The sequence below is a fragment of the Lycium ferocissimum genome, chromosome 2, assembly GCF_029784015.1.
Source record: "Lycium ferocissimum isolate CSIRO_LF1 chromosome 2, AGI_CSIRO_Lferr_CH_V1, whole genome shotgun sequence".
NCBI classification, from domain to species: domain Eukaryota; kingdom Viridiplantae; phylum Streptophyta; class Magnoliopsida; order Solanales; family Solanaceae; genus Lycium; species Lycium ferocissimum.
In genome coordinates, this window is record NC_081343.1 from 63,428,580 (window position 1) to 63,440,772 (window position 12,193).

Here is a 12,193-nt window from a genome sequence, read left to right on the forward strand (position 1 = left end):
GCTTCCCACTATATTATCCTTAATTAAATATGATTTCTTGATTATGTAAAAATTATTATAAATTTGAACAAAAAAATACATGCTTGATTATATAAAAAAAAATTATTTATCTTAAACTAAATATAAAATTAAAACCATATAATATGCATTGTGTGGGTTAGACAACATACGGGCCACAACTTATAAGAGCCGATGTGAAAGTGAATGAGAGCCGATAAAGACCATAGGGTAATTATGTGAGGATTACAAAATTCTAAAGATTGTCACTTATATTAAATAGTAATTACTTGGCTAGGGAAAAAAAAAAAAAAATTGACTTATCAAGATAAAATAAATAGTCTCCATAAAAATGTCAGTTTAAATATTGAAGTAACTAGAGACATATTGTAAATAAGATTTGAGTAATAATTTATTACGATTAATTTTATTTGATATTGACCGTGCATCGTGCGGGTTTTAAAACTAATAAGAGAGAATAGAGGAGCTTTAGGTCAAAGTGAATTGACCCAAAAGCCCTCACTCTCAATGATAATTTCGACAGTACACTGTCATATTGAAGGAAAAACTGAACTTGCAGGACTACTTGATTGTCTTCTCCTATGACCCATCGCCTTTTAATGTTAACCTGTCAAGTGGCAACCGTGTATAGGCGCAAAACTATGGCCCCAAAGAGATGGTAAATTGCTTCTGTAGTCCTTTCATTTGCTTAAATTCTAATTATACCCCTTATTTGGTATAATATCTTATAGTTGTAGGACAAAAGGTTTGTTGGGCTATACACATTTTAGGTATTAATAATTGATGAGAAAAGGACAAAAATGGTCCCTTAACTATGATAGTAGGTTCAAAATAGTCCCTTAACTACGCACTTAACGGTTTTGGTCCTTTAAGTTTGCCATTGAATAAAAATGGTCCCTATGAGGGGCAGTTAAAACTAATCAAAGTATGCACTTAAGAGTTTTGATCCTTTAAGTTACACTGTCAGCATCAAATAGCTGCGCCTAAAAAAAAGCCTTTTTGGTCACCTGGGGAAAAACTGAACTTGCATAGGACTAAGCGAGGGAAAACCTACGGACTTGTCTAGTGTACGGAACTATGACCCACTCGCCTTTTAATGTTACACCTGTCAAGTCGAGAAAAATAAATACTTCCGTGTATAGGATTCAAAAAAAAAAAAATACTTTCCGCACATTTTTTTCTCAAAAATAATTGATGGACTTAGGGTTTTTTCGAAAAAAACAATAAAAATTAAAAAATAGTGTCCCTCCATCGGTTTAGTCCATCATTTTTTCGCTTGTTTTTGGTAGTCCTTTTTTTTGCTTAAATTATTTCTAGAGTCTAGTTATTTTATTTAGCCTTTGGATTTGGTATTAATATCTTATGTTTCAAGTAGGACAAAAGTTTTGTTGGGCTCCACATTTTTTAGGTATTAATAATGTGTATTCTCCAAATATTTCCTTTTATTAATTTGTTAAAAAGTGGGTGAACTTACCCTGTTAAGTGCAATTTTAACAACTTATGGCAAACTTAAAGGACCAAAACCGTTAAGTGCATAACATTCATAGTAATCCTTTTCTCAATAATTGATTCACCAAATATATTAATTTGTTAAAAAAGTGGCACCCTAATCAATTAAGCAAAACAGAAAAAACATTGTAATCCCTTTATTTATGTTGCATAGCAATACAGAAAAATATTCTAATATTTAATATTCTACTAAAAATACTTAGATTAGTTTTAAAGCTTGACAGAAACTGATGCATTAATTTTTTAATTAAAATTATCATAGTGAAATTATAAATTAAGGATCTAATGATTAATTTGTACTACATTTATCCCATTGTACATGCCACAGTTGCCATAAGGAGATTTTCACAACAATTTCATTATGAATTTAATTTATTTTAATAATTTTCATCAGAAAAGTTATGGAATTTGAAGTTTGAAATTTAAAAAAAGATAAATTAAATAGCTTGACCCAATGAGAGACGATAGTACTTTTATAACTTAATGTTGTATTTAATTATTTGTCACACTCATAAATTAATAATTAATATCTAGATATTTATAATTTTGTAAAATATTATATAGAGATATTTTGATCTTTCTAATAGCATCACTTTTGAATTTCAACCTAATTTTAACATCCTTATTGTGTTACACTGAATAATCATGGAAAGATACCTTTAAAAAGAATTATAGTCACCATGCTGTGCCTATGCTCAGCACGAGCTCCATCTTAACAGAATGCTCACTTTTATATTAGCCATGTTTCGAACATACAAATTTAGTGTTCGAGTAATTGCCATTAGAAAAGTTGAAGAATTGAGATGTATTATTATTTCAAATAATATCGAAAAGAAATATTTAGCAAAAATAATATCAAAAAAGCTTGAGTATGCTCATAATTTGTACCCACTGTAGCCGAGAAATGACAGGATTAAGTTACTTTATTACTTCTAACTATTTTCGAATTATGCGTAGGGTTAGTAAATGTTGATCATATTATAATACATGAACCATTTTTAATATATTCACTTTCTCTTTAAAAAATTGAAGGAAGACAAAAAGGAATAGTTGAAAGTTTCAAATAGTGTTTAATAAAAAAATATTTTGTTCGTGTTGGGCCCGGGATCGTTACTAGTACTTATTAATAAGAGAGAAAGTGAGGAGCTTCAGGTCAAAGTGAAATTACCAAAAACCTTAACATTTCAATTTATTCCTTTCTTTGTCCTGACAATGCCTGCTGCATCACGAGGGTAACTTGGTCATTTGAAGTAAGGATATTTTCGGCATTCAGTCACTTTAGCGTTGTAAATAATTGTACTTCATTGCTTTATAAACGTACTTGTCACGCCCCGAACCATGGCCTGGGCGAAACACGGCACTCGGTGCCTTACTGCATGTGACCGAGCGAACCATATGGCTTGCTGAATCATCATGAGGCATAACATGAGCGGAAATATAACGTGAGAACATGATGGGCTTTTAAGAACACACATGAAGTCATAAAAATTAATAAAATACTCGTTATAACATGAATGCGGAAATAACATGAGTTGAGCCAAAGATGGCTAAACACCTTGCATGTCTAACTTAACTAAACTGACTAGTCTAGTCTATATAACCTCTATCATGAGTCGACCTCTATCATGAGTCTGAAACGGAAATCATAATTGATGGGACAAGGCCCCCAGCATACCTTTAATGCATAACTATTAGATGATAAATGACTGATTAAACCCCGAAGGAGATGGGGCTCACCAATAGGTCGAAACGAGCACGTGTCTGCGAGCGGGGTAGCACGTCCCGTAAATTCATACCGCATCGTGAAATAAAAGCCCCCGGCACGAAAAGGGGACGTCGGTACATTGAATGTCCGATATGTAAAGCAATCGAATGAAATAACATGGGACATGGAAATAACATCACGTATCTTGAAACCGAAATCGGAATCGAAGATATATATATATATATATATATATATATACATATAGATATAACATGAGTAAAAACATTATAAGTAGGGAGAGCATTGCATAAACCGACAACATGATATCACCACGTAGGTAAGTGGAGTCTGGTACCTCGCCGGACCAAAGATAGCTCCCAAACCTTGCCAAGGGTATGAGATGAAAATGTGATATGAAAGAATCCAATCAATATAACATGAAGGAATCGTCCTAACTGGGCGGAGCGATCCTTATCCTACGGTGGCTAACGTAGTTTCAGGCTCCTTGAAGCCTTCTCGGTAATTAGTGCAACTCCTAAAAATATAACTTGCTTGTAAACATGATTCTTGCTTATATTAAAACATGAAGATAATATATAATATAACTTGTATGGAAATATGGAAAACATGTAGAAATTCATGAAAATAAACATAAAAGTTCATATCTTGCGATATTAAGAACCCATAGAATGCAAAGTATGGGTTTTCATGGATTACGGACAGATTCCAAATAATCAAAATGGAATATTAAGAATACAATAACGAATTAATAATTCTTCAAGATATAATATGACATAGTTGATGGACCTAGGGTTATCATGAACATGGTTAAAAACCCTAGTTTTCATATAACTTTATGCTTTATGGAAGAAGTGGCATGGGGAAGAACAATAATATTCCCACACGTAGATAGTAACCCTACATACCTGGTAATGCTCCAAGCTTGAAATAAAAATCTGAACTCGGAAGAAGAATTTCAAGGTTTAAGTCTTGAGTCCTTTAAATGGGTTTTCTTGAAAACCCTATGTTAAGAACAATGATTTCATCGCTAGATTATGAGAACACATGTTAGAATTGATTTGGAAGGGTTTGGACTGACTTACCTTGATGTTTTTGATTGTTGGGAGAAGAATACCTTCGTTCTAGGGTTTAGGGACTTGTAAAAATAAAAATTAGAACTGAAACCAAGTATTTATAGTTTCTGGTGCGAAGTGGGAAATACGGACCAAAATACGGTCCGTATTCTGAATTACCGTCCGTAAACCTGGACCGTAATTAAGCATGTTCAACAGGATAGAAACACTGTAGCACCTTTTTCCCAAATACGACCATCAAATACGGTCCATATTTAACAATATATATTTCCCAAGTCAAATTGCAGAATGCACAGTGATTTAGATGCCAAATTACGATTTGAAATACGGGTCGTATACTAAAATACGATCCGTATTCTGAGGCGTAAATCCCGATCTGACAACTGAAGAGAAATTTCCAATTTTCACATTCTTTATCTGATTTTCTAAGTCTAAAATCATGAATATAGCCTGGCTTAAAGGTACGAGGTGTTACAATATCTCCCCCTTGGGATTATTCATCCTCGAATGATGGGTTATGGTTAAGAATATGGCTGGACATGGCTTGAATACATGAACGTGAAGGAAACATGACATGAAACATGGAGACTGAATTAACATGACATGGTTACATGGAAACATAGATACCAAAACATGGAACATGGGCACTGGATACATGAGCGTGAAACATGAGACATGACATGACATGGACTATGGAAAGTTACCTTGAGCGTTCTCTGCTTGCTCTTCAAACAAAAATGGGTACTTGAATTTCATGTCTTCCTCGGCTTCCCATGTAGCTTCAACTTTTTGGCTTCTCCATAACACTTTTACTGAGGCCACTTCCTTAGTTCTCAACTTGCGAACCTGACGATCAAGAATGGCTACGGGGATCTCCTCATAGGTAAGGCTATCCTTAACTGTTATAGTATCAACAACCAACGACGGGTCTCCTACACACTTCCTCAACATGGATACATGAAACACTGGGTGTACAACAGCTAAATCTTGTGGCAACTCAAGTTCATAGGCTACTTGACCGACCTTTCGCAGAATTCTGTAAGGTCCAATATATCTGGGACTAAGCTTCCCTTTCTTCCCAAATCTCATAACACCCTTCATGGGTGAGACTTTAAGGAACACCCAATCATTAACTTGAAATTCTAAGTCCCTTCGCCTCACGTCTGTGTAAGACTTCTGGCGACTCTAAGCCGTTTTCAAACGCTCTTGAATCAACTTGAATTTCTCCATAGCTTGATAAACCAAATCTGGCCCTAACAACTCTGCTTCACCAACTTCAAACCAACCAATCGGTGACCTATACCTTCGCCCATACAGAGGTTCAAACGGTGCCATCCCACTGCTAGTATGATAACTGTTATTATAAGAAAACTCAATGAGAGGTAAGTTATCATCCCAATTACCTTTGAAACCTAGGGTACATGCTCTCAACATGTCCTCAAGAGTCTAAATAGTGCGCTCCCGACCATCCGTCACAGATGAAAAGCTGTGTTGAGGTTCACCTTGGTACCCAATCCTTTTCGAAAGGATTTTCAGAAGTTCGCCGTGAACTGAGCACCACGATCTGAAATAATGGACACTGGGGTCCCATGCAACCTGACAATTTCATTAACATACAACTTGGCGTAATTTTCTGCTGAATCTGTGGTCTTGACTGGCAAAAAGTGCGTCGACTTAGTGAGTCGGTCAACGATTACCCAAATAGAGTCATGCCTCCTGGCTGAACGAGGTAGACCTGACACAAAGTTCATATTGATCATTTCCCATTTCCGGGGCAGAATATATATATTCCGATCCAAGCCACTAGGCCTCTGGTGTTCGGCTTTCAACACCGACAATTCGGACATTTAGCCACAAAATTCGCTACATTCTTCTTCATATCATTCCACCAATAAATCTCCTTAAGATTGTGATACATCTTTGTGGAACCTGGATGAATGGAATACCTGGAGTTGTGAGCTTCTCGACATGATTCGCTCGAGCCCATCTACATCCGGAACACATAATTTTGTCTCGGCACCTCAAGGTACCATCATCTCCCCCTTGTTCAAAAGTCATCGTCTTATTCTTGTGAATCCTCTCTCTCGGCAACAAGTAGGGATCACTAAACTCGTTTCTCTTCGACTTCAACCACTAAGGAGGAAAAGCTCTATTCTCGAACAACCACGCTACCATCCTCGAGTCCAAAAGTCGAACTCCAAGACCGGCCAAACGGTGAACTTCCTGCGGTCATAACTCTCTTATCTGCATTATCGTGGGCTAAACTCCCTATGGAACGCCGACTAAGAGTATCGGCTACAACATTCGCTTTCCCCGGATGATAGAGAATATCCACATCATAATCCTTAAACAATTCGAGTCATCTTCTCTGCCTAAGATTCAGCTCCCTTTGCTTGAAGATATACTGCAAGATTTTATGATCTGTGAAAATATCAACATGCACTTCATACAAATAATGACGCCATATCTTAAGTGCAAAAACCACAACTGTCAACTCTAAGTCATGAGTCAGATAATTCTTTTTATGAGTCTTAAGCTGTCTTGACGTATAAGCAACAACCCTACCATGCTGCATTAAGACACATCCGAGATCAACTCCCGAAGTATCACAATAAACCACGAACCCTTCGGTTCCTTCTGGTAGCGTTAAAACTTGAGTAGAAGTTAGTCTCTTCTTCAACTCTTCAAAGCGTCGCTCACAAGCATCTGACCATTGAAACTTAACGTTTTTCTGAGTCAACCTAATCAACGGAGCAGAAATATAAGAAAATCCCTCCACGAAATGTCTATAATAACCCGCCAGACCCAAGAAACTTCTTATACCAGAAACTGAGGTGGGTCTGGGCCAATTTTTACAACATCAATCTTCTGAGAATCAACTTTAACACCTTCACCTGAGATCACATGGCCTAAGAATGCCACTGACTTAAGCTAAAACTTACACTTTGAGAAATTTGCAAAAAGCTCGCGATCTTTAAAAGTCTGCAACACTTTTCTGAGATGCTCTGCATGATCAGCCTCACTACGGGAATACACCAAAATATCATCAATGAATATAGTAATGAATAGATCAAGGTAAGGCTTGAAGACCCTGTTCATAAGATCCATGAAAGCAGCTGGCGCATTTGTCAACCCAAATGACATAACAAGAAATTCAAAATGGCCATGACGGGGTTCTGAAAGCGGTCTTCAAAATATCAACTTCCTTAACCTTTAACTGATGGTAGCCTGATCTGAGGTCAATCTTGGAATAACATTGGGCACCTTGAAGTTGGTCAAATAAGTCATCTATTCTGGGAAGGGGGTACCTGTTCTTAATGGTGACCTTGTTCAACTGGCGGTAGTTAATACATGTGCATAAGGAACCATCCTTCTTTCGGACAAATAAGACCGTGCGCACCCTTGCTGCGAAACACTGGGCCTAATAAACCCTTTATTCTAATAAATCTTTCAACTCTTTCAATCCGGGCTTTTAACTCTTTTAACTCCCACTGGAGCCATTCTCAGTATGGCGGAATAGATATCGGCTTAGGTGCTTGAAAGAGATCAATTCCAAAGTCAATCTCCCTGTCAGGAGGGACTCCTGGAAGATCTTCGAGAAAGACCTCTGGAAACTCATTTACAATTGGGATGGACTGGAGAGTTGGAGTCTGGGCATCTGAATCCTTGACTCGAACTAGGTGGTAGATATAACCCTTGAAAATTATTTTTCTGGCTCTTAGGTAAGAAATAAATCTACCCCTGGGTACTACTGAATTACCCTCCCATTCTATGACTGGCTCATTAGGGAACTCGAATCTTACAACTTTGGTTCTACAACATACCGTGGCATAACATGAAGCTAACCAGTCCATACCCATGATCACATCAAAGTCTACCATCTCTAACTCTGCTAAGTCAGCTATGGTTCTACGGTGGTAAACTAGAACTGGAAAACCCGTATAAATACGCCTAGCTATGACTGACTCTCCCACTGGGGTGGACACCTCAAAGGGTTTATGCAATTTTTCTAGTTCAATATCAAACTTCTTAGCAACAAATAGGGTTACATAAGATAAGGTGGATCCTGGGTCAATAAGGGCATAGACGTCAAAAGTGAAAACTGTTAGTGTATCTGTGACCACATCTGCCCGAGCTTCTGTATCCTAACGCTTGCGTTTCCAGAATTAGCTGCATTGTGCTCCTGCTGGGCTTGATTGTTACGAGGAGTTACGAAATTTGTGGACTGCGCCACATTACCTCCAGTACCTTGCCTAGCTGATGAGCAGTCCTTCTAAAAATGGCCCTTCTGACTACATCTAAAGCATGCATTAGTACCCACACGACACTCACCTGAGTGTCTCTTATTACACTTATCGCATATCGGATTGGTATAAGTCGACTGACCCACACTAGCCTAAGAGTAAGAACTTGATGGTCTGAAATTCTGCTTCTTATCATTTTGGAACTTCGGGACTGGGGCACTTGTTGTGGATGGAGCAGGTCTTGTTGACCTGTTCTTAAAGAATCTTCTATTCCCATTACCGCTGAACTGTCCGGTAGACTTGACCCTCTTGTTGAACTCCTTATCTTTCTCTTTCTGCAAGGCTTCCTCCTCCTTTAGCCTTGTCTCATTCCCCTGTACAAAAATAACCATCTTGGAGATAGTCATCTCCCTGTTCTGTGAAGCAATATTGGCCCCATCGTACGAGTGGGGATCAAGACCATAAATGAACCTCCTCACTCTTGCCCTCATGTCCGGTATCATAAGTGGAACATGCTTAGCCAGACTAACAAACTCCAATTAGTAGTCCTGAACTTACCTTGCATTCTGCTTAGGCTTTAGGAATTGCTCAGCCTTAGCTTCTCTGACTTCTATTGGCATGAAGTGGTCCATAAATGCGCTTGCAAATTCATCCCATGTAGCATCAGGCGCATCCTCCCTTCGGGACAATTCCCAAGATTTATACCAAGTGTTAGTAATGCCCTGCAGTTGATGAGCTCCAAAAGTAGGGCCGCCCCGCCTTTTGTGACGCATAACCCTAAAGATTTTCTGGAGGGCATCAATGTAATCCTGAGGGTCCTCGTCTTTCTTTGTCCCCGTGAAGACTGGGGATTCATCCTGAGAAAGTCCTTAGTCTTAGAAGACTCTCTCGTTATTCCCCCCCCGACTCGACCTGCATTCCCGACGTCGTTTCCGAGCCGCTACCGCTATGTGAGCATGTTGATAGCACTCCTAACATCCCCATCCGAAGCACTAGGAGGTGTAACTGTAGGAGTGGTTGGGGCTGTTGTCTGAGTTGGAACGGTCTCTTCGTGAGCTACATTTGCGGTAGCCCTTTGGCTGGTGGCTGTGGTCCTCCTGGTGTATTTTCTTTTCGTAGGCATTTTCTGAAAATACGTACACGCATGAATTAGAAAGGCATCCTAAGAGTACTGCTCTAACTGCACAATCTAGAGTATGAAAGAAGTGAGACAATCTTAAATGTCTTGGTGGTCAAATGTTTATATGTGTGGGGCCTCACACATATAAAAGTGACCCCACTGGACACGGTTTCATAGACTTTCTAAGACACTTGAACCTAGGGCTCTGATACTAAGCTTTGTCACACCCCGAACCATGCCTTGGTGAAACACGGCATTCGATGCCTTACTGCATGTAACCGAGCGAACCACATGGCTTGCTGAATCATCATGAGGCATAACATGAGCGGAAATATAACGTGAGAACACGATGGGCTTTTAAAAACATACATAAAGTCATAAAAATTAATAAAAATACTCGTTATAACATGAATGCGGAAATAACATGAGTTGAGCCAAAGATGGATAAACACCTTGCATGTCTAACTTAACTAAACTAACTAGTCTAGTCTATGAAACCTCTATCATGAGTCTGAAATAAAAATCATAATTGCTGGAACAAGGCCCCAACATACCTTTAATGCATAACTATTATGAGATAAATGACTGACTAAACCCCGAAGGGGATGAGGCTCACCAATAAGCTGATACGAGCACGTCCTACTGAGCAGATGCGTCGTCCTGTAAATCCGTACCTGCATCGTGAAATGCAGCCCCGAGAACAATAAAAAGGGGACGTCGACATTGAATGTACCGGGTATGTAAAGCAACCGAATGAAATAACATGGGACATGGAAATAACATCATGCATACTGAAACTGGAACTGAAGTCTGATCATGAACATGGATACATATAGATATAACATGAGTAAAAACATTATAAGTAGAGAGAGCATTGCATAAACCGACAACATGATATCACCACGTGGGTACGTGGAGTCTGGTACCTTGCCGGACCAAACGGAGGTCCCATACCTTCCCAAGGTACGAGATGAAAACATGACATGAAAAGATCCAATCAATATAACGTGAAGGAATCGTCCTAACTGGGCGGAGCGATCCTTATCCTACGGTGGCTAACGTAGTTTCAGGCTGCTTGAAGCCTTCTTGGTAATTAGTGTAACACCCAAAAACATGAACATGGTATAGTTGGCTAAGAAGCCCATGAATTATATAACTTGCTTGTAAACATGATTCTTGCTTGTAAAACATGAAGATAATATATAATATAACTTGTATGGAAATATGAAAAACATGTAGAAATTTATGAAAATAAACATAGAAGTTCATATCTTGCAGTTAAGAACCCATAGAATGCAAAGTATGAGTTTTCATGGATTACGAACAGATTCCTAATAACCAAAATGGAATATCAAGGATACAATAACGGATTAATAATAATTCAAGATATAGTGTAACATAGTACATGAACTTAGGGTTATCATGAACATAGCTAAAAACTTTAGTTTTCGTATAACTTTATGCTTTATAGAAGAAGTGGTGTGGGGAAGAACAATGATGTTCCCACACATAGATAGTGACCCTACATACCTGGTAATGCTCCAAGCTTGAAATCAAAATTTGAACTCGGAAGAAGAATTCCAAGGTTTAAGTCTTGAGTCCTAAATGGGTTTTCTTGAAAACCCTATGTTAAGAACAATGATTTCATCGTTAGATTATGAGAACACATGTTAGAAATGATTTGGAAGGGCTTGGATTGACTTACCTTCATGTTTTGGATTGTTGGGAGAAGAATACCTTTGTTCTAGGGTTTAGGGACTTGTAAAAATGAAAATTAGAACTGAAACCAGGTATTTATAGTTTTTGGTGCGAAGTGGGAAATACGGACCAAAATACGATCCGTATTCTGAATTATGGTCCGTAAACCTAGACCGTAATTAAGCGTGTTCAACAGGACAGAAACACTGTAGCACCTCCTTCCCAAATATAACCATCAAATACGAGCCGTATTTAACAATATGTATTCCCCAAGCCAAATTCCAGAATGCATAGTGATTTAGATGCTAAATTACGATTTGAAATACGGGCCGTATACTGAAATACGATCTGTATTTTGGCGCGTAAATCCCCATCTTACAATTGAAGAGAAATTTCCAATTCCCACATTCTTTATCTGGTTTTCGAAGTCTAGAATCAAGAATATAGCCTAGCTTAAAGGCACAGGGTGTTACAGTACTTTTCTACTAGTAGATTGAAATACCCCAGCCCCATCATTTATTTGCCATTATCATGTCAAAAAGCTAAGTCCTTTCTACCTATGCGGCCCTTCACTCATTTGTCCTTACTGTTTCTTGGAATGCATGGTTGATTACTTCCCTTTAACTCAAGTGAGGCATTTTGTTTAAGTTGCATAAAGTATACGCAGGTATTTGTTGACACCCAATTTTGTCCCTCCTTTATTTCAATTTATTTCCTTGGGCGTTTAAATTAATTAAATCTAAATATTTTATTTTCACTATTATTTCTACTACTATCAGTACTTTCATTTTCATTATTCTACTAC